General features: G+C 36.0%; 1 protein-coding gene across 2 annotated transcripts in view; it reads left to right on the top strand.

The window, feature by feature from the left end:
- RabX6 (RAS oncogene family member RabX6) overlaps positions 1-27,160 on the top strand; it is a 79,101-nt gene that overhangs the window by 8,011 nt on the left and 43,930 nt on the right. The window lies entirely within an intron of this gene.

Genomic DNA, 27,160 nt, shown 5'->3' with positions numbered 1-27,160 from the left:
CAAAGTAATTACTCCAGGCATCCAGAATCCTTATCTTAGTCTTTGATTCCTTCTGTGTTACTGTTTTCTGAGCTCTTTTGACTCAGCTTTCTTATATCTTTGTCTGTATTCTCTCAGAATACATGCTGACTTATTAGTCAAGAAGATTTTATGATTTCTTATTTTTTATGGACTGCTGCCTTAATTTCTTCTTTTCAGCTTTATGTCTCTGCATACAACTTCACCACATGCTTCCCTGGCTGAGTAGTCGATGTTTTCTTCAGACTTTGGCATTCATTCTCCAAGGTATGATTCTTGTTTTCTAAATCCTTCAGTTTTTCTCCAATAATATTTATATATTTGAGTCTACAATGCAAGCCTAAGAGTTGTTTAACTTATTTTTTTCAATAGGATCCTGGATTTTATATTGCTCTTCACTAGGTGGTGGTCACTTTCCATATACTCATATCTTGGCTAATCTGAACACAACATTACATAATCGTCGGTGGTAATATGTTCAGATCACATCACAGATGATGCTTCTTGTTCTTCATCTCTCGCCTTCCACTCTGTATATAATCTCTTCCATATTAATTGGTAAAATCCCCTCAGTAACTTAAACATCTCTATCATGTCAACTCTTTTTTGCCTTTCCCCATAACCAACTTTCCAACATTCTGGAATAGCTTCAGTTACTTATCTCTGAACCCTCTCTACAGTTTTCATATCATAGTAGAAACTGGGTGAACAGATCTGAGCAAAAATAGTCCATGTGTGGTCTGACTAACTTTATACATTGGCATAATGATCTGCTTATCCTTACTTTTCATGTACTCCTTATTATAGTAACAGCATGTTGTGTAGTCTTTGCAGTACTTTCACTATGCTCTCTGAACTTCAGGCCACTATTGACCATCACTCTTAGATCTTGTTCATTTCCTGAAGCATATTTCCACCAATACATTACAAAAGTGCAATACCTTGTACCTATTAAAACTAGAATCCACTCATTATTATTATCATCATCATATCTGAGACCTCCATGGAGCCAAGGACTCATCGAGTGAGGCTATAGATCACACATCACTTATTATAATTCTTCCCCAACTTTGCATCATAAAAAAAAAAAAAAAAAAAAAAAAAGAAGAAGAATTTGTCATCCCACATGAAATATCATTAATAAATAAGTTAAACAGTGGGGTATCCCATCGATATACTCATGTAGCATACAGGTTATCTTTCTTTTTCTGGGACACTTGCTTCAGTACACATCTTGCTGTGTCATTTAGAGAGCCAATCCATTTAACAGACTATTATCCATCCCCATCTTCCTGGCTTGCATACTAACTTTCATATAGTAATATCAAATGCAATTTGCATTTGATATTACTACATGATAATCTCTGGGAGTCTTATATATCCATATTGACCATCATAGAGAATCCTGTATCCATCATTTCAATCCTACATTCTCTTCTCAAGCCTTCTCCAGTACTGTAATTACAGCTATAAATATCCAGACTAACTTGTGATCATAAACTTCTATCATTTTGAAGCATGCCTTGTACAGCGGCACTGTTTTGCCTTCTTTCCACTCCTTAGAAACTCTCTCCATTATGAGATCTCTTTTGCTTATTGCCTAAAAGTAAGCATGGCATCCATTCCCAAAGACGTATTAACATCTAACTCAATCAACATTGATAAATCCCTTATTCTTTTACTCTACTTCCCTATAGATGCTTCACAGCATCATTTTGCACCACTATCATGTATAGTAAAGTGCTCATTAAATAATTTCATTACATCCTTTGCTATTATTGCCCTACTGCAATAATCATCCACCATTGTCACCTTGCTTACCATGTAACATAGATTGCTTTGAATTTTCTTTTGTCTGACTAGCCACTGCCTCATATTTTATTATCCCTTTTAACTTTCCTGTCGCTTTTCTATTGTGCATTGCATGCTACCTATGCTCTTGATTGCTGCCAACTGTCTGTCTTGAATCTACTCCCCAATATAGTTTTCTGTATTGCTTTCCTGATTTTACTGTGCATTTATTTATTCACCTAACTCTATTTATTCACATAACTCATGGTGTACAGTAGTACATTGCTTCTGTCATATATGTCCTGGTGAATTCCCATATTCTAGCCACCTCCTTTCTCTTGCAGCTCATCAACTCATGGTATCAGTTCTAGTTATTTTCTGTATATCTCCATGGAGTCAGAAGACTCATCATAGATCCACACTAACCTTTATGTACACAATATCTATCATGCCTCTCTTTAAACTCATTCACTGATTGATAGGGCACTCACAACTAATTCTGGCAATTCCTTTCCACTCCTTGCCACTTTCTGAGCAAAAAATCTAGTTCACACATCTTTATTAACCACACTCTTATACAACTTCTAAGGATGACTTCTAGTATTGAAAAATTTCCTTTGTGCCAATGTTATAGAATCCCCTTGAAACTTAAGTTTCTATTATGTCCCTTCTTTTCCATCCATCCATCCATCAACTAAACTTTGCAACCCACACACTTTCAGCCTATCTCAGGAGTTTGTGAGAGCATTTCACAAACTTGTCACTAGACTCTAAATCCTCTTCACCAAGTCTTTCAACTACTTTGCCAACTTTTGCAGTATCTTCTCTGAACTTCAACTCTGTCCACCATTATCCTCAAGTTCCCAGCCTCATCAGTGTGATACACAATGGGTAACCCTTTTCTAACGTTACATTCTGCAGCATTAAATTGACAGTCATTATCCTTTGCCCACATTGCCAATTTATTTAAATCACCTGCAGGATATCTACATCACTGTTTAAAACTTTTGCTCTCCCCAGTTTTGCATCATCAGCAAAAACTGAAAATAGTCCTTTTAAATCTTTCTCTATATCGTTAATATACAAATTGTCTAGAAGTGTTAGATTTGTCTAAGAAAGATCTTTTGCTCACTGAGCATACTGAAGTGCAAATTCAGGAAAACTTGAGCAATTAGGAGGGAAACAGGTGAGTTTGTGTGAAGGCACCCAGGAGCTGAGTTAGTGTGAGAATGACCAAGTGCAGAATCTAGTCTCTCAAGCAAAAATATTAGCCAATTCAGGAAGTAAAGGTGGTTTGGGGCCTAAAGGGATGCTTCTGTTTCTATATACTAATACCAGAAATATCAGGAACAAGAGGGAGGAATTTTTGGCATTGGTTAGTGCAGCCTTGCCAAAAGTTGGGTATTAGTGAGACTTGGCTAATAGCAGATAATGGAATTACAGAAATAGAATGTGAAGTATTTAGTACGAGGTAGGTTCCAAAGGTTTCCAGCCTGATATACAAATTCTCACTAATTTTAAAATGCCATGCTTGACAGATAGCACCATCTATTGGGGAGCTTAGTGTACCAATTTCAACTCTCTACCTGCATCATTCAATTGGAGGCACTCATTTGACTAACACATGGCACGCTAAGTGACTGTAATGCTAAACATTGAGTACCATGTTGTGATAGTTTTTCACCAAAGGGCTTTCTCCTAGTGCTATCAAACAGCGATTGGATGGTGTTTTATAGGGAAGCTTCTCCTTAATATTCCCATGAAAGAATGGGCCAAACGCTCTCTCTAAGAAGAGAGAGAGAACATCGAAGATGATCCTCATGATGTTCAGTCTGGGGAAGTGATTACTGAAGAAATTTCTCTTGTTGAGGAGGACCAGCTCGATGACAGATGGCTGAAGCTCAAAGAAATCTCTGCAAGTTTGAGGCTTTCTATAATAACCATGTTTTGCATTATTCACGAGAAGCTTCACATAACAAAGGTCAGTGCAAGGTGGGTGCCCTGACTTCTCTCTTCAATTCAGAAGGAGCATCATGTGGCCTGTTCCCACAAGTTTCTAGAGCTTTACCAAGGGAATCAAAGAACTGCTGGAATCCATTGTCACTGGGAATGAAACCATGGGTCCTTTATTATGATCTTCTTTCCAAAAGGGGAATCCATGCAAAGCACTGCTGGGAAAAGTCAAGGTCACTTAGTCCACCACTAAGATCATGGCAATAATCTTTTGTGATTGCTGGGGAATTCTCTTGATTGACTTCAGGGAAAGAATATCACTGTGAATGCAGAATATTGTGCACCATTCCTACATAAAGGAGAAGAGATAAGGAATGTTGAATCATGGTATATTTGAATTACTCAAAGGTGAAAATATGTGAACCATCATTTATAAGAAATGTGAGAAATGGGAAATGAAAGGAAAGAATATGTATGAGTAGAAATACTTTCATTAATGGCAAACAAATTATTAATAACTAACATTTGTGATATGTGTGTTCCATAAATTGCTGGGTAGAGCGAATAGCATGTGATCCTATAAAGTCTAGACATGAATAAGTGAATTTATGATGGCATAATTTAAAAAAAAAAGGATGCAGACAGGAAAAGAGATGTTTGCAAAGTATAAATAACTAACCAATAATAAACAGCCACTAATACATTTAGTAAGTCAGTTAAAAACTACAGGAAGAGACCAATCCACTGAACTAATAATGTTGATTAGGTGATTCATTTAGGCATAGCAGGAATACATGTGGTTGGATGGAGCAGCAAATCATCTCATAAAATCCGTTTTGCATGTTATGTGTATTTCTGGTTTATGTATATTTTGCTCCATTTCCTAAGAATTTTTTTTTATTTACTGAGACTCAGTATACATTTTATGCAATAATAGGATACATAATATCTGATCATTATTGGAATTATCCACACTTTCAGGAATCCCACATTTATTAGATTTTTATAGTGTCAGTGGTTCTTCTGTCTTATCAATCTTGCATATGCTGGTATTAGATAAATTTTTACTATCTCCAAAGACTAGAATATAAATGTCCCTATACCGTTAAAAACTTCCCAACTTCAACAGATGCTATACTGCATAAGCAAGAAAAACAATTAGTTTTATCACTTCACTAAATACAGTAAACAGATATTTAACATTTGTGTACTTTAGGAACAATTAGTTTAAGACAACTCGAATGACACACTTAATGGAAAAACACTCTGCTCCCACAGGCCATGCTGCATGCATGTGAACAGAACAGATTTATTGCAGCACTAAACAACACCTAATTAAACACATTTGTCCCAACATCTGCTTTCAAATTTTCAGTTCCAGAAAATACGTGTAACAGCTCTTTGTAATACAGCCATTGGATATAGAAAACGCTCAATTTATGAAAAACAGAATGAATATATATATATATATATAACTTGAAATCAGTTTGAATTGCATTTGATATCATCCAGACACTTAACAAATGTTAATTTTAGGAATAAAATTCTACCACGGAAATTGGACTAACATGCCCTATAAGCTTTGTGAAAGTGCATCTGCCCGATGCAGCAGCAGCATACATATGCTAAAATCTAGTACCTCCCAGGGAATAAAGGAACAACAGACACCCAGGTGTGAACATAACAACATGGTAATATAATTTTAAATATGGAAAGTATAAAGGATACCTGGCTTTCACCCAGATAGCCTGGGTTCGATTCCCGGCATGGGAAAGAGCATTTTGTCAGCAAAGGTTGGTCGATTGGTAGAGCCTCTGCTACTAATTCTGCATGTAAAAAGTTAATAAGTTAAGCAAGTTTGAGTGCAGTTAGTAGTTGGAAGGGATCAATCATTCGATGCTGTTGCCACACACTCCCTTGATGAGTCTTTGGACTCCCTGGAGGTGTCACATAATAATAATAATAAAGGTCAAATTAACAATAGCTCTGCTTCACACACATTGTTTTTCTGAGAAACAAAGGATTTATGCTTCTTGGTGAGGTTACATTATCACTGGCAAATACTAAAGTGAGACACAGATAATTTGAATTTTGATAAGATATTTAAATACAGCCATATATATAATTCACACAGAAATCAGAAAAAGTAATCACTTTGGAAATCATTTTTCCCAGACTGAATCAAAGAAAGGCTAAAATAACTCGTTTTACTTTTTTATAGACAAGTTCCAATCTTCTGTTTTTCTTTAGGAATTGCGCTAGCACATCATCATAAAATGAAAGTTTTTCCTTCAGTTCCATCATCAATGTCTTTTCAATAGTGATTAAGCTTAGGCTGCACAGCCTTTCCTGTGTTTGTGTTCCTCTACAACACACATGTATTCTCTTCATTGCTGAAAAAGAACACTCGACTGTAGCAGTAGAGCTCAGAATCGACATGACAAGTTCTACTAACTTATAAATTTCCCTGGATGCAACCTGAAGTTGATTTTCTTGCATGAATTTTAATAGGTGATGCACTGGTTTCCTGGCAAATTCTTCAGAAGAAAATAGTACTTTCAGTTCATTTTTCAAGCAAATATAGTCAGAAATTTGGCCATAGAAATCCTTTAAGTTTTCTAAAATACCATCAGGAAACTCTTTGCATACTGGTATCCTTCACTACAAAGGAGGTGAAAAAAATTCAACTTTCTAAAGTGAAGAGTATCTTTCTTCTCATCTCCAGGCACATGTAGCCATCTACTCACTGGTATAATCGAAGGCACATGCTCTTCTCTATCTCTTCCGGTCCTTTTTGTCTCTTAGGTCTCGACTTATCAACTGTATGCTTTTCTTTTGATATAGAAACCCAAATATCATCAAATCCATGTTCCCTATCATTCCTAAGCTGCATCACAGTGTCATGCATTATTTTTTTACAACAGTACAATATATCATAGGATGAAGTTTGCAGTATATTATTCAAGACATCAGTATAGCCAAATAAAACAAAAAATTTCCAGCAACAAAATTGTTTGAAAATCTTGCAAGAAATGCAAAAAAAACCACAAGCTTTGATTACAGCATCCATGTCCCATTCTTCAGAATTTTCCACTTTGTTCAAAAAATTCAATGAGATCATTCTGTGATGTTTTACTGTGCTTAGGAAGTAAAGTTCCATCTGGTTGGTGCGACGGAGGGTAATTTTTGAGCAACAATATCTTGCAAAGCATTTATTCTTTTCGATGATTTAGAAAAATATGCTGCCAATGCACTGATAGTTTAGAAAAACAATCTACGTTCCTTGATATTTGAGAGGCTTTGCTTCAGAACTAAATACAAAATGGCATGGCAATGTGTAAATATTGCTAAAGGATGTGCCTCGATAGCTTTCCTCTGTAAGCCATTAATATGTCCACTCATTACACAGGCACCATCATAAGTTTGGATGACTAGCTTGTCCTTGATATTAAATTCCTCAGCTCTGTTTTACAACATGTTTAAAAATCCCACTAGATGTTCTATCATCACTTATATCACCGGATTTTACAGACGTAAAATTCGGTGAACCTTTCGTGTATTTGCCCATTACAGACAAAATGGAAAAACAGTTGATAGCTGCGATTTTGACATGACATTGGATGTTTCATCCAGAATAATGGCCACAAATGTAGTGGCAGCAGTTTCTTTTTTTTTTTTTTTCTTTTTAGCTTTAACCATATCAGATATAGCGCTAATGATATCATTTTGTACTGTCAAAGAAGTTCCTTGAAATACAGTTGAATCCTGTAAATGACTATCTAAAAGAGGATCATACTCACTGAACACATTTGTAAATTCTATATAATTTCTTCAATTAGCTGAATCTTTAGACTGATCATGACCGCTCAAAGGAAGCTCTTGCTTAGTCAAATAGCATACAGCATCAATTAATCTTTTTAAAATGTCTCTATTTTTCTTTACCTGTTCATTATGATGGATAACTCAATTTTTCTTTGTTTGTCAATGAGAGTATCAATTCTTTGTTTTCCAATCATCTTGAGATTTAAAAATGATTGGGAGTGCTCATGTTTTTGCACTGCTGCTGTTAAATGGTTAAGGTCAGAATATCCATGCTTATTCCAAATGCCTTTCTCTCTGGAGAATAATAAACAAGGCCAACAAAAAAAAGTCTGGACCGTACTTCATCCAGTTAACCATTCTACTGTACTGTATTGTGAAATAGAGAAGTGTCTCATGTACTCAGTTTTTACATCTTTGTGCATGCTCAGATGTAAATGTAAATTTGAAAGAAGATGAGACTTACCTCCTTTGAGTACAGTCATACAGTCCACAAAAGTTCTGGCAGAAAACAGAACATTCAGTAGATGGTCAACACTGTTTCTCATTGTAAAATGGCAAAAAAAGTTATAAATTCATGGAAAATTATATATTAAAAACTTGTCTATATTATACATAAAAACTTGCCTACCACGTCAATTTACACTTCACAAATGCAAAACAGATGAAACTCAGAAAACAAAAACGGCAACTCATAACAAATGACAATGTTCAATTGGATTTGTTGACACGATAACCAATCACAGCTTCTAGGTGCTTTTGTCTCAGCTCACCCAGCCTCACCTTCTCAGTGGTTTAAAACTACTAGAACACTTAGAATTTGACCTGCTGTGCCATCTGTACATTTTTTCAAAGGGCTCAAAGGTGTATGTGTTTTGAAAGGGCTGTTAACGTGAATGTGATGCAATGTTTATGCGTCAAAAAGTGCCCTCTTCATGAAGCATTAGTATATTGTGTTTAATTTTAGGAATCATGTGAAGCCAGAAAACTAAGAGGGGTCTTTAACGGGAATAAATGCAAAAATATAATATCAGTAATACTGATATTTCGTGGATGAGCACAGCGCACCTGGCACACCTGGAATATTTGCCCCCGACACACGCACGCGCGCGCACACACACACACACATATTTTTATAAAAAAATTAAATGACTAGAACTGAGAGAAATGAAAACAAAGTTTATTAGTACGACACAACTAGTTTCAGCTTGTATCAGCCTTCGTCAGGTGCACATTAAAAAAGAAGAAATAACCAGTAAAAACACATGGAGGAAATAACTGTAAACAACACAGAAAATTAGCATATATATAATTCAACGTTGAAGTCTGTGCATTCAAAATTGTTCCCTCGTTGGTTTCATTGTTGGACGTATGCATGCGTATAGCATCTCGTGAATGCCAGTATTTGACCACAGCAGAATGACAGTCCGAAAAGTTGTAACTCAGGTTGTTGTTGAGAATGATTTCCTTTAATTCTATTATCTTCCTTTCTACTTCATCATGGCAACGGAAAATGTTATTAGACTTGTTCCATAGGACTGTATGGCTAGGGTTTTCTTCGTTAGAATTCGCCAAGAATAGAACATGACCAGACAAAGCACTGGCTCGTGTTCTCTTGTAAGTGACGTCTCGCTTGTGCTCCTCAATGCGTAACTCAATTGACTTCTCTGTTTGGCCAAAGTAAGGTATGTCACAGTTGCACCAGATTTGGTAAACACCAGGATATTTAAGATTAGGATGTCTATGTTTCGGATGGCTCACAAGGGAGCGGATTTTAGGAAGAGGAGTAAATAAAGTTCTTATGTTGTATTTTTTTATTTACTCCTCTTCCTAAAATCCGCTCCCTTGTGAGCCATCCAAAACCTAGACATCATAATCTTAAATATCCTGGTGTTTACCAGATCTGGTGCAACTGTCACATACCTTACTTTGGCCAAACAGAGAAGTCAATTGAGTTACACATTGAGGAGCACAAGAGAGACGTCACTTACAAGAGTATATGAGCCAGTGCTTTGTCTAGTCATGTTCTATTCTTGGCCAATTCTAATGAAGAAAACCCTAGCCATAGGACTGTATGGCTAGGGTTTTCTTCATTAGAATTGGCCAAGAATAGAACATGACTAGACAAAGCACTGGCTCATATACTCTTGTAAGTGAAAGAGTCTAATAATAACAGAAAAAGTCTAATAACATTTTCTGTTGCCATGATGAAGTAGAAAGGAAGATAATAGAATCAAAGGAAATCATTCTCAACCCCCTACATCTGAACAACAACATAAATTACAACCTTTCAGACTTTCATTCTGCTGTGGTCAAATACTGGCGTTCACGAGATGCTGTATGCATGCATACGCCCAACAATGAAGCCAATGAGGGAACAATTTTGAATGTGCAGACTTCAACATTCCACCGTTGAAATATATATACACTAATTTTCTTATGGTTATTTCCTCCATGTGTTTTTACTGGTTATTTCTTCTTTTTTAATGTGCACCTGACGAAGGCTGATATAAGCTGAAACTAGTTGTGTCATACTAATAAACTTTGTTTTTATTTCTCTCGGTTCTAGTCATTCAATCTTTTTACAAAAATGTACCAACCGAGTAAATCGTTCTTCATACATTACACACACACACACACACATACATAGACAAGCTATATTATATTTCAAAGAGACAATGATTTGATCAACCATTATTCTACTGGCCTGATCTCCAGTGGGAAAAAACATCACCACATCACCTCACACCAAAACTTGGTATGAACGTAAATTTAAGGAGGCCTGTGAAATCTTATCAACCACCCTAATCTAACAGTAATTGTCTAAAAATCCCAAGAATATGAAAGTCATATATTCTACACACATAACCTTTTCATCTGAGTTAATTATAAATAAGACTAAGTAATCCATGATTTTAATTCTAACATAACAACTCTCATGTTAAATTAGAACACCACTTTTGCTGTAATAAAATTATCTATGTGAATTTGTTCTCTGATGATGTAAATAGAATATAGCTTTGTAATTTTTTTTTTTCTCACTAGAGATCAGGGCAGTAGAATAACAATTGATCAAATTATTGTTTCTTTGGCATACTGTTTGAAATGTAATATAACTTGTCTGTGTGTGTACTCCAGATGACCTTAATATGAAGGTTGAAAAGTTGGGAAATTAAAGTAATTATTTCTAGCACAGTTGTAGTGTCCATAATTTGTCTGAAACAAATGGAGGATCCATGTTAACTTTTTTTTTGCCATTTATTAGTATGGCAGTGAAACTAAAAAGTTTAGTGTAATAAAAAAATTTGCGAAATTCTGATAAGTCTTTATTTTGGTCTTTCTGTTGATGTTGTAAAACGTTTGACCTTGTTTACTCTGGATATTTCACTTTCTAAAACTAATTTTATCAACAGATTAAGAGCGTGTAGAGAAAATTTTAAAACCTCTGAACATTTTTGTGGCCTTCGGTTCTGTTAAAATTTCCACTGTTCTTGCAGCTGAGGACAAGCTTCCTCCTCCTCTTGGTTTTCTATGGGTTGACCAGATTCCTTGTTCATGTGGCTTATCTTATGAACAATCTGGAAGATGTGCTTTTATTCATAGCAAAGAACATAAGTTTTATCAAAATTTTTATCGAAGCTTTGGAACAATTGGGATTTGCTCAATGCATTCGCCACTAGGCATAGTTCTCAGGAATAAGACATTTTTCATAAAAGCTGATTTCTTATAAAACATCTTAATAAAGAAACTTGAGACATTACGGCATTGTCTTAACTTAAAATAGATCTTCCGATGATCTACATTTATCTCCTTTATTGGAGATAGTACTTTTTCAATCTACTAATCATCTTCCTCGCAATTATTTTTTTCCCTTTAGTTAGGAAAATATTTATCTTTTTTTTTGCTATCCTGCATTAACTACTAATGTAGTGCTTTTTAGAATTTTATGTTATTGTTTAATTGATCTTCTGTTTATGTATACTGAAAATGCCTGTGAAACATACGTGAAAATTTTATAATTAAATATCAGGATTTTCCAGTTGTTTTTTTTCTTGTATTATTCTTAGCATGTCTACTCATGATATTCCAAATGTGAAACAAAATAATTAGACCACAAATTTATAAGAAGATACTGAAAAGATTGTGAATTCCTACCATCTTACATAAGTGAATTCTTTCAGTCTAGTAGTTGAGATATCCGCAACCAGTTTTTGCAAGAATTTTATAGCCTGGATTTTGATGCAATTTCTACTTTCTGCTTCTTACTAACCAAATTAAGAATTGGAGCACAGGCTTAGAGTAGTCAATTGATTGACCCATCCTTGCTTTCCAAGAAAGCATGTTTGAGTGCTAGAGAACAGTGACTGCATAAAGTTGTTAAGTATGTTAAGCATGTACTCATGTAGGTACATGTACCTATTTGACATGCATAGGTACTCTGTGCAATTTGAACTCTATAAGCTAATAATTAACTTTTTGTACAGCTTTGTTATACAGAAAGCATATATACAGTAGATTCTGGTTAATCAGGGCAGCCATTTATTTGAGACAAATATTGAAGAACGGAAACAAATTGAGAATATAACCGAAAATTATTATTTCGTGACACCTCCAAGGAGTGTGACTTAAAGAGGTAGGAGCATCACCTACTCTACAACTCTCTGACTCCACTACTTCCATCTACCACTACCACCCACTAGTATTTTTGGTCTGTAAATTGTGTGTTCTGAAGTTACTTTGCTTATTTGGGCCACCTTGCTGCTTTATTGAGTTGCATAGCAAGTGGTACTATCAGTCAGCATCGGGATACAGAATAGAAAGAACGTGCATATTTTGACTAGGTAGTGTACTTTGATTAAAACAGGTGTGTTCATTTTTTTTAGTAAAAAGTGTGACAAACAGTGTAGTGATTTAATTTTTATTTTAATAAGGCCCCTGTCACGATGCCAAGATATGTCATCATCAAATTCCAGCCATGTACCCTCAAGGGGGTGTACAGGATATGATAGTACTACATGAAAAAACATTACATCATTACTAACTTCCTATCTACAATTTTCCTCCAAATCAGTCTGTTACTTGTCAAGACTCCAACATTATCAGATCTTATATTTCTATCGTCTAAGGCACTTTGTACCATATCAATCCACCTATATCTTGGTCTTCCTCTGGGTTGTTTTGCTGCCAACCTGGCAGAGAACACTTGTTTTGCTAATCTTTCTTTGCCCATTCTGTTTAAGTGACCATACCACCTGAGATTAGATCTGCTAACACATTCCTGGATGCTGACAATGTCAAGTTCTTTCCAAATATCCTTTTAATATGATATTGCCATTGATGCCATCTTTTCATGCCTATAATCTTTCTCAGGACTCTCATATGTGCAGTCTCTAGTCTTTGGTCAAGTGTTTTACTTCTAACCCAGCTCTCAGATCCATAAGGATCTGAGAGCTGGGTCAGAAGTTCTCAGATCCGGTTTGAACACTGTCTTGTATAGAGCTAATTTAGTGTTCTGACTAATTTCTCTCTTATTCAATTGACTTCCCACCATACCAGCTTTGCTGATTCTGTTGTCTATTTCTATATTTAATTTACCATCTTCACTAAAAATCGTGCCTAAGTAGCTGAAATGTTTTACTTGTTCCACAGGTTTTCCATTCACAACACATTTGACCTTTTTGAATGATTCTGCCTATTTTCATTGTCTTTGTCTTTTTAATGCTGGCCTTCATACCATATCTATTACAACAGTTATTCAATTTAGTCAGAGAATCTTGCAGACTTGTAGTGGATTTATTTAAAAGTATAACATCATCTGCATAAAGTAAAGAGCTGACATTAACATCTCCAATTTTGATATCATGTTTAATACCACTTTCCTTCATAATGTGATCCATATAGCTATTGAATAACAGAGGGATAATGTACATCCTTGTCTCACACCAGATTTAACATTAAACCATCTTCCTGTAGTTCCTTCAATTCTAACTGCTGACTTACAACTCAAAGACTAAGTATTGCTTGATATAATGCCCCATTGACACCATATAACTGTAGCGTTTTGAATAGCTTCTCTCTTGGCACCTTGTCATATGCCTTTTCCAAATTGACAAAACTTAAATACAGATCTTTGTTATATTCCCATGCTTTCTCGACTATTTGTCGTAAAGTGAAGATCTGATCCTGACAGCCTCTATTTGGCCTGAATCCAGCTTGTTCTTCACCAAGCTTTTCTTCCACAATTTTTCTCAACCATTTCTCAAGTATACTTGCATAGATCTTGCCAGACACACTAAGTAGAGAAATACCACTGTCATTCTCACATTCAGTTTTATTTCCCTTTTTATATATAGGTGCTATGAGAGCTCTACTCCAATCATCGGGAATTCGTCCCTCTGTCCAGGCTTTCTGAACTATGCAGTGCAGCCACTGTTAGACTCTTATACCACCATACTTCAGCATTTCTGGTCGAATATCATCTACTCCTGCTGCCTTTCCACATTTCAAGCCTTTGATGCCTTTTTCTACTTCAAGTATGGATATGTATTCCTGACTGCATACCTGGTCAGTGTTTTTTACCACTGTGCTGTCATCACTGCTTGTTTCATTTAGCAGTTTTTCAAAGTAATTACTCCATACTTCAAGGATATCTATTCTCCCGTTTTTCATGTCACCGTTATCATCTCTAACTCCTTTTACAGCACTCTTTCCTCCATTCTTAAGCTTCTTCAACAACCTCCAGAATATTTTGCAACCTTCTTGATATTTATTTTCTATATTCTTGCCAAAGTCCTCCCATGACTTTTGTTTAGCTAGTTTTACACAGTGTTTAGCTTTCTTACATTTGTCTCTGTATTCTCTAAGAGCACAAGCTGACGTAATTTCCAGGAACTTTTGATATACTTCTTTTCCTTCACTGCTCTTTAACTTCCTGTTTCCACAATGGAGTTCTAATTTTTCTATCCTTGCAGACAACTTCACCACATGTCTCTCTTGCAGGGCTTTCTTCAAGGCTTGCCACTGAATCTCCAAGGTTTGATTCCTGTTCTCAAAATCTTTCATTTTTTCTTCAATAATCTTTATGTATTTTAGTCTACAGTTCACATCTGAGAGATGCTCAACTTTTATACGCTTTAAAACTTTCTTACATATTATTCTTTTCAATATGAAATTCAATTTTATCCTGCTCAAGACTAAATAGTGATCACTTCCAATTTCAAATCCTCTGTACACTCTGGTGTCCTGCACCAGAGAGAAAACATCACTATCAACAATAACATAGTCAATGAGACTTGTTATTTCTTGCCTCTTCTCTCCATGTGAATTTGTGCACATTTTTATGTTGGAACATGGTGTTAGTAATAACCAGTCCATGTCCTGAACAGAAATCCAACACGTATTTGCCATTATTATTAGCTTTGCTCTTTTCTCCAAATTTTCCCAAAATTTTTTTGTATGTCTCACAATCATTTCCTACTCTGCTATTTAGATCCCCAACAAGGACCAACTTTTCCTTTTTCATTGTGTCAGTTGCTTTCTCTTAAGCCTCAAAAAATTCCTCCACTTCTACCTTAGTAGAACCTTCTGTGGGACCATAGGCACAAATAAGTCTCATTGTCCAATTCCCCATTCTGATATTTGCCCACATCACTCTATTTGAGACTGCCTGCCATTCAAGAAGATTAGCCTTGTATTTAGTGTTGAATACTATGGCTACCCCTTCTTTTCTTTAATTGTCATTGCCTGAATATAACATTTTGTATTTATTGCTCAGAAAGATCTCAGTTTGTGACTTTTTTGTTTCAGTCACCTCTATGTCGATCTGGTACTTATCTAATTCCTCAGCTAGCTCCATTTCTTTGCCATTCAGGCTTCTTATATTGATAGTACCGATCTTTAACTCTGGTGATGTTGAGTTGAGGTGTTTTTTCAGATTTGTTCCAGTAGCTAACCTTGCACTGTTCGCCCTGGTTTCCTGGCAAAAACAACGGTTGCTTTGTCTAATCTGGTGACGTCCCAGCCGGTATGAAATTTTTTCATGTTGTACCATCATTTTCTATTTTGGTTTAAGCCAATAAGAATACAATTTGGTCGGAAGAATACACTTCTGACCTAATTGGACATTCGGTCAGAAGCCCTGGTCGGTTCTCCGCATTCCTTTTAAGGCTATGTAGAGGTCTCCTCTCAGTTATACAGCTTTGACCCTTAAGCACCCGATAAGATATGTTACCAGATAAAATCGCCTTACTTGACAAAATAAAAAGCCAACCATCTAACACATCAGTTGGCAGAGATTAGACAGTATTCCAAAATCTACAATCGCATGTTTGTTAGTCCGGCAGGTCAAATTACAAGAATAGGTATTGCACGATGGACAAGGGAAATTCCCAAAAACAGAAGCGAGAAGTCAAAGATCCAGACATTGAGGAGGCTCTTAATCAGTGGTTCTTTATTGTAACTGGACAAGGTGTGCCTGTTAATGGTCAAATGTTAAAAACGAAATCAGAAGATTAGCTGGAAAGCTGGGTTGTGTGAGATGGTTGGTTGGTTATTGCAGTGGAAAACCAGACAAGAAATAAAATTTAAGAATGCACATAGAGAGAAGGACAGTGCAGAACAGTGGAAACTACCCAAATTGAGTCCTGATGAAATATATGATGCTGACGAAGCAGGTAAGTTTTTCTGTGACACCAGATGGTTCCCTGAGCTATGAATTTGCATTGCTGCCAGGTTCAAAAAAAAAAGTGGCATATGGAAGCTGTTGGTTATTGGAAAAAGCTCCAAGCCTTTATGCTTTAAAAGGCTTAGAATGAACAGTTTTCCAATTTTGTATTATGCCAACAAGAATGCATGAATGACTTCTGTTATTTTTCAGGAATGGCTAATGAGTTGGGATGCAGAATTGCAATGAAATTAAAGAAAAATTCTTCTTCTTCTGGACAACTGTGTGGCACACCCTCAATTAGATTGTTTGTAAAACATTCAAGTTGAATTTCTTCCTGCTAATACTATGTCTCTGGTACAGCCAATAGACACGGGAATCAAAAAATTTGAAGACATTGTATCAGGGAAGGTTGGTAAACTACATCCTTGAAACAACGGAAAAAAATCTACTGACGTCATCTTCAGCGGCCAAAGAAATCAACAAAAAAGGTAACCATTTTACAGGCAGCAAATTTGTTGCAGATAGTTGGTGAGAAATAACCAGCAAAACAATTCAGAACTGCTTTGCTTATTGTGATTTTAAGAATTCAGACCAGGAAATGTCAGATAACTGCTAACGGAAATGAAATCTGGAACTGCAACAAGTCAGAACTTACAAAGAGATTTTATTCACTGACAATAGCCTTCAATGTTACAATGAAAATGAAGATTGTGAGGGTGCAATTTTTGGACAAATTGCGAGAAAACACCTAAAGATTCCAGAAGACAAGGAACATAACGAAGATGGCATACCTGAACATGAGTGATTAACCAGGAAATTTATTGCTGAATTACGATGCTACTTTATGCAAGAAGGCACTGAAGGCAATCCTTTATCTGAATTAGATACCTCTGCTGATTTTGTTCTGTTGCAGTCTAGAAAGGGAACATGTCAGAAAACACTTGATAAACTTCTCCAAAATAATTGTTAAGGAAAATATGCTTCTTTGATAGATATCCACATATAATTAACAGCTCTTTTAGGGATACTGCATACATGTGTGCAGTATCCCTGTTAGTTTTTTTTAAACATTTTTAACTTTGTGATATTTTAGCTTTTTCCATAAAATTTCACATCATTGGAGCAGCTGCTTAATTTGGACAAAGTGTTCTAGTCCCAATTAACTGGAATCCACTGTGCGTGTGTGTGTATTATTTGAAATTGAGTTTTTCTACAAACTATTACAATTCTCTTCTCTGTAGGTGCTTATTCATTCATTCTCTTTTAATATAAAAAAAGTAAGCAATTTTTTGCTTAAATTTTTTTATATTAAAGTAATTGTTAAATTTAAATTTTAAAATTTATAAAAAAAAAAAAAAAAAAGTACCATATTTTTCGGTGTAAAGATGCACCCAAGAAATTTAATACAATTTTCTGGAAAAAACCTTAACTTTAAACCATTTCAAAATTGTAATTTTTTCGATGTTGAATCACATATTTATGAAAAGAAATAATTTTGTCTTCATATTCTTTTGGCATTTTTTGACTGATTTTTGTTTTTGTACGCATACAAAGTCCACTGCGTTTCATGAAATGGTAACACCATGACGCACCACCTTTAAAATCTTCAATGTTACGCTCACAGGCTACTTTGACTGCATGTGTAAGAATCATTTTTGTTGAAATGGCAATGCCATTTTGCCGATTTTCTTGCACCCATTTCAAAACTTCAGTCTCTAGTTCTGGCCGCTTCGCAATTTTTCCACGTTCCGCGTGCTTTTCATTACGCAAATTGTACAAAATCTCCTTCTGACCACGCCAAGTTCTACTCATTTTTTCTGTAGGCGGAGGTTCAAAATGTCTTTCAGCTTCCCTATTCCCGTGTTCTTTCGCATATTTTACAACCTGCAATTTGTAACTTGAAGAATATGAATGTCGCCTGTTTTTTTCCATCACTAAAATCTACGGGGAAATATCAAACTGAACACAAAATATCTCAACACATCAACTCAATACTGATAAACATCAGTAACTGATTACTCGGATAAGATATTATGAAACTTGAATAGGGACTCCCCGTTCTTAGCCAACGACACGCTAGAAGTCACGTGAAGGTCACGCATCAATTTGATTGCACCATTAACCGCCTACAAAGATCTTGGAACATGAAAGGGAGTGCGTATGACTTTGAAAAGAGGAAACAATCTTTACCTTCATTATATAAGACGCACCCCATTTTTAAGGTAAAAAAAGTGTAAAAAAAAAGTAAAAAAAAAAAAAAAGTGTATACACCGGAAAATATGGTAATTGTTTAATAACTGTCCCGAATTCAATAAATCAGTTTCTTTAAAAGTCAATGCATGGACATGTACATGCATTGACTTTTGAAGACAAGTTTTTTTTTTTTTTTTCCAGCTTGTTCCACTGCATTCTTTTTGGAAAGAATCTTTTTATGTAACGGATATTAAACAAGAAGCCTGTGCCCTGTATCGTTTCTTATTCCTTTTACAACAATTAACGTATAATCATAATAATGTTATGATTATACATATGAATATATGATCATATATTCTTTCCATTCCTGTGGGATCTTTGCTGAGCTAAGGCTCAAATTATACAACCAAATTAAGGGCCTAACCACTTCTGCTGAATATTTCTTTCTCATACATGCTGATATCCCATCTGTCTATTACTTAATTTTTGTTCAGGCTATGCATTAGCTCTAGAACCTTCTTCTCATGCACTCTCTCTCCGTATAGTCTAGTGGTAGTACTGTGTTTCATGTTGATAGATCTTAAGTGAGTGCTGATCATTTGAACAGTTGCAACTGCTTCAGACACAACCCTAAGCATACAAACCGTCAACATTCAGTAGTTATTTTTCCACTTTAATTCCTTTATTTACTTGCCTTGTAACAATAAAATCCTTTAGGGTTGCCTTTAACCTGTATGGTCAATTTCTTTTCATCCTACGTGCTTTTTTTGTACAGTACTCAATGACTCTTTCTAGCCTACTCATATTTCATAACCTCTCCCATTCCCTATTCTCACAGTATTAACAAGCAAGTTATCTTCAAACCAGACTTGTGTAATAGAGAGTACTGTCTTTCTTGAACAGATATGAATGACTGTTCACCAGAATTCTACAGATGCAGCCTTAGTCATTGTTATGTACTTCTCGATTCATCATAATAAATTCTGCTGCTAACCAACTTACAGTAGCAAACAAATTTATCGAAACAAGCTGAATTTTTATCAAGTTTTTGGTTTACTATTTTCAGTTTTGATTTTAGTTCACTATTTTTGTTGAGTGCTGCATGTCTTAACTGTCTCTATGATGCTTATTAATAGTGTTGTGCATTTTTAATAGTATAAACAGGTTGACATTCTTAGTGTTTTATTAATTTTGTGTAGCTATAAAATGGATGCAACCCAGTGGCCCACTTAGGATTTAATCTTGGTGGGGGGGGGCAGAGTTTGAGTAGACAATTTGAGAATACACGCTACGCATACGATCTATGACTGAGCATCTGTGATGATTGCTAATTCATAAGTAGTATAGAAATAGAAGACACGACAACATAAATTTTAAAAAAGTGAATTTTAATTAGTAAAAGATTCTGTGAAAATTTTCTAGTGTTTTCTTTTTCTTTGGGGGGCAGAGCCCCCTTGGCCTCCCCTTTGGGTGCAACTGCAAAAAAAAAGTGTTAAAATATATGTACTATTTCTCAGCACACATCCATGCCTCAAAGACAAATTGCCAATGAGTGTGCTTTGGTTTGGATACTGTTATTGTGATTTTAAAGAGCTTTTGGGAGACAGGTACCTTTTTCCCTTCACAGAAAAAGAAAATTTGGGTGAAAAAGGAAGACTTACACTTACTCAAGATCATTTACTAGTTAGGAAATGCAAAATGAATCCAAGTTGGCTACAGATGTAGCAGTTAGTGAAATTAATGTTTCTGACATGACAGTCTGTCGAAGATTGTTGGAAGGAGGGAGTACTGCCCACAGACCAAAAAAGAAACAACTGTTGACAAAGGCTATGCAGAAAATGAGACTCTGGGTTTGTTTTACACATAACAGTCCAGGATTACTTGTTCCTATTGGTGGTATGATGAAAAAGTGGCCAATACATAAAAATATTGGAGAAAAAAGTGGTCCCACAGATCCAGAAAGACAGAGCTCATCTTCCAACAGGATCTCACTTCGTGCCACACTTCAAAAAAAAAAAAGAAGTTCCTCAAAAATCACATCATCACTGGCCAGGTAACTCTCCTGACATTAACCCAATAAAAAATTTGTGGGCCATAGTGAAAAGAGAAAATTAAATTGTGATACAAAAGATAACTTAATGCAATCCATTATAAAAGTACGGTTTCGAGATGCAGAAATAAGAAAAATGTGTTCTACATTGGTAGAGTCCATGCCTAAGCAAATTAATGAAATTATTAGATAAAGTTGGGGTTTAATTTTCGTACTTATTTTCTTGCAAAATTAAAATTTTTCTTTAAAATGTGAGTGTTCAGATTAATTTGTTCAATACTGTACATCATAGTCTGGCTAAAGTCTTTCACTTTGATGGGGTAACAAACCTAACACCAAAGTGCCATCCACTGCATTACAAAATACAAGTACTACCATTAGTTAAATCAAAAGAAACCTCAAGTGAGTTGTATAATACGATACGATGAGAGGAAAAAAAAGGTTCGACTGCATGCACATTAATAGAAGACCATGTGTAGAGTCTGCGGCATTACATTTAGCTGTAGCAATGATGTTGACATTGGAAGAAAAGACGTTTATTGGTGAGCATTATCTTTGTTTATACAGAGTTTGTAGAGCAAATGGTCCAAGCCTACAATATGTTTGTAAGCAGTTGTGTGTTGTTTTCATAAGTGTGTCCCAAGCAATAGTGTTATCATTGCCTTAATTGAGAGGTTCCGACTTACTGGAGTGTTCTGCTGCAATGCAAAGAGCTTTCAGGATGACCACAAACTGCTAACACATGAGAATCACTAGCATGTGCTGGAGCAAGTCTTACAGTCCAAAATGCAGTCAACACCAAGCAGCAGTAAAACTTGAGATGCCGAGGCAGTCACTGCAGAGAATCCTTAAGGAGTTGGATGCCTTTTTGTACATTATTCAGGTGGGTCAGCGTAATCAGCAACAGATTACACTGCACAGCAGGAATAGTGTGCTAGCCAATGTCTATTAAGATCTGTCCTTGGTTCTCGGACGAAGCACATTTCCACCTGAGTGGTGATGTGAACATACAAACCTACAGGTTTCTTGGTTTCTCGAGACCTAAATTTGTCCAAGAGAAACCTCTTTACAGTGAAGTCACTGCATGGTGTGCGGTTTCCAGCCATGACATGATTGGGCCCCCCACTTCATTGAAGAAGGTGGTATGAACTGGAATAGTGAATGTTACATCAAGGATGTGTTGGTTGTGTTCATTCAGGATTTGCATAGAATGTGTCCTGCAAAAAAAACATTGTTTCGTGCACAGTTATTCCAACAGGATGGAGCAACCTGTTACACATCATGAGGTTCTAGAGCCTATTTATCAGGACACTTTTCTGGGAGGCTCATTTCGAGATTCACAGAATTCCTGTACCCTTCAAGTTCTCCTGATCTTGCATTGTTTAATTCCTTCATTTGGGGTATGTTAGAGGAATGGGTATTCCACCATGACCTGCCTTCAAACCTTGATGAACTAAGGGATAAAATTACATATGTCCAGCAGATGTCCCAACCCTTGTTCTCCAAGAAGACAGAGAACCTTCATATGCACTACGAAACCTGTTTTGAAAGATGAGTCCATTTCAAGCATGTAATCTACTGTCGTTAATGCTTTATTCAACCAAGATTCCACCGATAGTTATGGATGTGCATATCGTCAGGTGTCCATATATATTTGTTAATAAATCCATTTACTGTGTAACATATATCATTGTAGTTATTCAGTACTGTTTTTTTTGCACCATACTGTAGTGGGAGCTAATAAAGTGAACAGTAATTATTACTAGCCTAGCACCACAGGAATCATGATTCATTGTGAGAGGCTGCCTAGGTACATTTTAAGTATACCATTCCTTATTCACATTGCATTTTTCACCTCCTTGTGCATCTTCCAGGGATGTCCCTTATCCCTTTACATTATTCTACCCTTTAAAAATCTGGTAAATCTGATCTGATCATCTTTCCATCCTGTCTTCCAAACTTATGGATTATGTGATCTCAATCTACCCTTTCTAAAGTTTCTAGTATCTTCAAATTGAAGCAGTCAGATCTGAGGTCAGTAGTTCCATAGTCAGAGAGGTTGGTGAGGGCTTGGATATAGAAGTAGTCTGATCAGAGTCTCATATAGTATTCTTATCTATGCTGTTCATATTTTTCTCACTATTTCAGCAATCATCTGGTTTTCTTCATCACCTTTTGTAATGAAGTTCCCTGAACTTCACCTCTCTGTCCTACACTGTAATTTTAAGATCTCATCTCTTACCTTACATGTGAATATATTAAATATCATCCCCACTCAATTGCCCACATTTTCAGCTTTGTCAGCTCTTCCTGATGAATCACTGCATCAGTATTCTCATAACCATTCTCAGCTTTTATCTGAACTGAATCTCTCTGCATTCCATTGATGTAATGGTTGAATAACATCAGTCTTACTACTGTTCCTTGTGGAACCTCACTTGTAACCTTCCTTCTGCTGGATACTGTGCATCCCTGTAATACACAACCATTTATCATATTTTTTCGTATATACAAGAGTGGTCTGAAAAGTTCTCGGCCTGACAATGAAAAAACGAATTTATAATTTCAAAATTATTTTTATTTTTCAACATAATCTCCCTTAAGACTAATACATTTATTCCAGCGATGCTCCACTGCCATTATCCCTTCCCTGTAGTGGTTCTCAGTAAGATCTGCAAAATACCCCTCTACAGCTGCAATCACCTCCTTTATTCGAAGAAAAATGCTGTCCAGTGAGGAAGAGTTTCAGAAAGAGATAAAAGTCAGAGGTAGCCAAATTTGAGGGAATAGGGTGGATGTTCCAACAATTCATAGTGCAGATCCCTTAATTTTCCCATTGCCAAAACACCTTTGTGGGCAGGTGCATTGTCCTGATGAAAGATGATTTCTTCTTCTGGAAAACGGGTCTTTTCTTACAAATTTTTTTATCTAGTCTGATTAAAAGATCGGAATAATATTCCCCGGTTATTATTTTACCCTTTTGAAGATAATTAATAAACAAAATGCCTTTAGCATCCCAAAACACCGATGCCGTGACCTTTCCTGATGATGGAACCTACTTTGTCATCTTTAGCGCTGAACAACCGGCTTCTGTCCACTGTGTTGGCTGCTGTTTGGATTCTGATGTGTAATGGTGAATCCAAGTCTCATCCATAGTAATAAATCGCAAAAAACAGTTTTATTCTTGTTAAAACACTCGAAGCACTGTTCAGGGATTTTCATGTGAGTGTGTTTTTGATCTGCTGTGAGCAGGTGCGGCACCCATCTTGTGCAAAGCGTTTTCATTTCTAATTCTTCATGCAAAATATATCCTACACGTTCTTTTGAAATACCTATAGTCCATGCATCTCAAAAAAAAATTTTCATGCACTTGGACTCGCCGGTCATCCAATACCATATCGTGCACTCGATCAATGATTTCTGGTGTGTTGTTACACTTTTTGGACGTCCTTCACGTGGATCATCTTCAAGGCTGGTACGGCCACGTTTAAACTCAGCAGCCAATTTCTTAATTGAAAAACGAAGAAGAAGAGTGCACATAAACTTTTATGAACTTCGAATGAATTTCTTTTGGCATTAAACATTCTTTTACAAAGAATTTTATAACCGCATGATACTCAATTTTATCCATTTCAAGGGATATAGACAACGCTTTTGTTTCAGACAGCTGTGTGAAACAAACTACTTGATAGAATGACTTGCAATTTCACATGGATGCTTATGACAGATGTACCAACTTAGAAAAAGAAACTTGCTGATAGTGTTGCCATCTATGGTTGAGGCTGAGAACTTTTCAGACCATCCTCATAAGACGAACCCTACTGTTTTGAACCCAAAATTAAGAAATCAATATATTAAACATAGAACACATTTGATAATTTTTTAAGTATTCAAAGTATATTTAGTATTTAGAAATCAATATATTAAACATAGAACACATTTGATAATTTTTTAAGTATTCAAAGTATATTTAGTAATTAGGTAATATTTTTAAGATGCATACTAAGATGCATTTTCTGGGCTAACTTGGTTCATTTTCTTGTTGCAAACCCTTCTCTCCTCATGAAGTTCTTATTCCTTCCCTCCTTTTTTACCTTGTGGTGTCTAGGATTTCTATTCACTTAACCACTACCATATCGAGGATAAGGTGGTTAGCCCTATGCCTCCCGGTGTGTACTATGTCTATAGATGTATGTTTACGGGCTGGTTTGCCTGTTCTGGGGATTGAAAATTCTGAACATCCAGGTGGAAAAACTCCCTACTTCTGAATGAGATTGGCTAACTCACCTTTAGTTCGAAAGAGACCAGATAAAGGTTGCTCATGTCACCGACAGGACATGAACCCAGGTCTTTCCGACCAAAGGGCTTCATCTATTCCGAATGAGCTATGGAGGCTCCCTCATGAAGTTGAAGCACCATTTTGTCTTATCTGTGAAATCAACAATGTTCATTTCTCTTGCAAACCTTTTTGCCTCATATTGAATAAGCTTGGTTGACACACATATCCCACTCTGGCACTGCTTCATAATCCAAGTCTGAAACCTCTGCTCCAAGTTTGGCCATTTTCCTGGTTTTGTTCTTAAGGCCCTCTTCTTATTTTAGCATCTTGAGTAGTTCTTCTTCCTTTTTTCTCCACTGTCTAATCATACACTCAGTGGGAGGAGGTCCAAACTGTCTCTCTGAAGCTTTATTTCCATGTCTTTTGTGTAATTGATGACTTTTAACTTGAATTTTGAAGAATGTGACAATCCTTTTTTATTTTCGGACATTTTTATAGGCTAGTGCTCAAAATATTGTAAATGCATTAACTTACCCTGCCAACGAGTTGCAGATGTGTGAATGCTTTCAGAGTTGCGATTGGTTTATTCAGAATCAGCCTTTAATGATGTCAATCAACAGAGTTAACAAAGGCAAGTGATTAGTGGAAGCCTGTTTGGGAAGACAAGGTACCGGCAGTTTTGCCATGGTCAAAATATTGTGGTCAACTGTGGCGAAACTGATTACCGCCCGCGTATAAGACAACCCCCAATTTTTGGTCTAAATATTTTTAAAAAAAAGTATCGTCTTATACACAGAAAAATACAGTATCTCTCACATTGTCAATCTACAATGCTATAATATATCTAAATTTTTTGTTATTTAAATATGAACTAGTGATGTGACAACCTGTCAAGTTCATTTGCAAAATCCAGAAAAAAAAATCACAGTATATGCATTCCTCTGACTACTTGTGTTACTTTATTATAAAATGTGATTAGATTAGAAACAATGTGTTTTAACAAATTCATGCTGATCTCCATAATTGTGTCTGTAATAATTTTTTCGAAATCTTAACTGGTATACATGTACACATATATATATACATATATGAACACGTGTGTGTATATATATATATATATATATATGAACACACATATATATATATATATATATATTATTATATATATTATTGAAATTAGGATTTACTCGGGATGTATACATTTATAAAAATAAATTTAACTGACTAGCACCTGAGAAATTATAACAAAAACCTTGAATACATCACGACTGGTTTCATCGGTGCTCCGACTTCTTCAGGTGAGAAATAAAAAACATAAGATATAAAAATAACAAGGTAAAAAACATGGGCTTTCCAGCTTAATGAAAAGCAGAATAATAACGGTCATATTTGAATAGGTGACCACGTGCTGCCATTGGCATGAGTTGAATGTGTTCGACAGCTAATTTTAGAGCGCCAGTACTGGATTACTGCGCTATGGGAATCAGGCAAATTGTAGCTTAGATTGTTGTTCAAATGTGAAGGGTCCAGAACTATTTCTTTTGATTCAATAATTCTTCTTTCGAATTCATCCTTGCATATATATAAATTAGTAGTGCGTTCCCAGTCAACTTGATGTGGATGTTCTTCGAGGTTAGAGTTTGCCGAGAAGAGGACATGACTGGAAAGGGCGCTTGCTCATGTTCTACTGTAAGAGATGTCACGTCTATGTTCCTCAAGACGAAGTGAAACAGATTTATCTGTCTGGCCAAAATAAGGTCGACCACAGTCGCACAAAACTTTATAAACACCAGGAAAATGCATTTGGTTGTGTTTTGGTTTTGGTCGACTCAGAAAAGAACGAAGTTTTGGTAGAGTAGTATAGTCGGTCTTTATGTTGAATTTCTTCAAAATCTTAGCTAGTTTTGGGGTAAGAGAGCTGATAAATAGTAACTGTATATGAGTGATAGGGTTGGAATCATCTTCTTGTCGAGGATGTTGGCGTGGTCTCAAACGTTTAGTGATGTTACGAGACGAATATCCATTATTTAAGAAGGTGTTTTTCAGGAAGTTAAGCTCTGTTTGAAGGTCTTCTTCTGTGGAAGTGAGACATCTTGCTTGATGGGCGAGGGTGGAGATGATGCCCAGTTTTTGAGGTGGGAAGTGATAAGAAGAACCATGTAAATATCTATCAGTGTGGGTGGTTTTATGCTAGAAAATGATCCCACAAGAGAACTTCATAACTGTACACACAATCTTCTGAAATCAACTTCTGAACTTCCTAGACACACAAGACTATCTCTCCGCTCTCTCCATCCCCTCATTCCTCGGTTGTACGGCTTGCCTAAAATCCATAAGGCTGACACTCCTTTAAGACCTATTGTGGAAGGGATTGACTCACCTACGTACAATC

Source organism: Typopeltis vanoorti, chromosome 12 (assembly GCF_054136105.1).
Source record: "Typopeltis vanoorti isolate ZY-2024b chromosome 12, IOZ_Tvanoo_1.0, whole genome shotgun sequence".
In the NCBI taxonomy this organism is placed as follows: Eukaryota; Metazoa; Arthropoda; class Arachnida; order Uropygi; family Thelyphonidae; genus Typopeltis; species Typopeltis vanoorti.
This window is presented reverse-complemented; position numbering and strand designations above follow the sequence as displayed.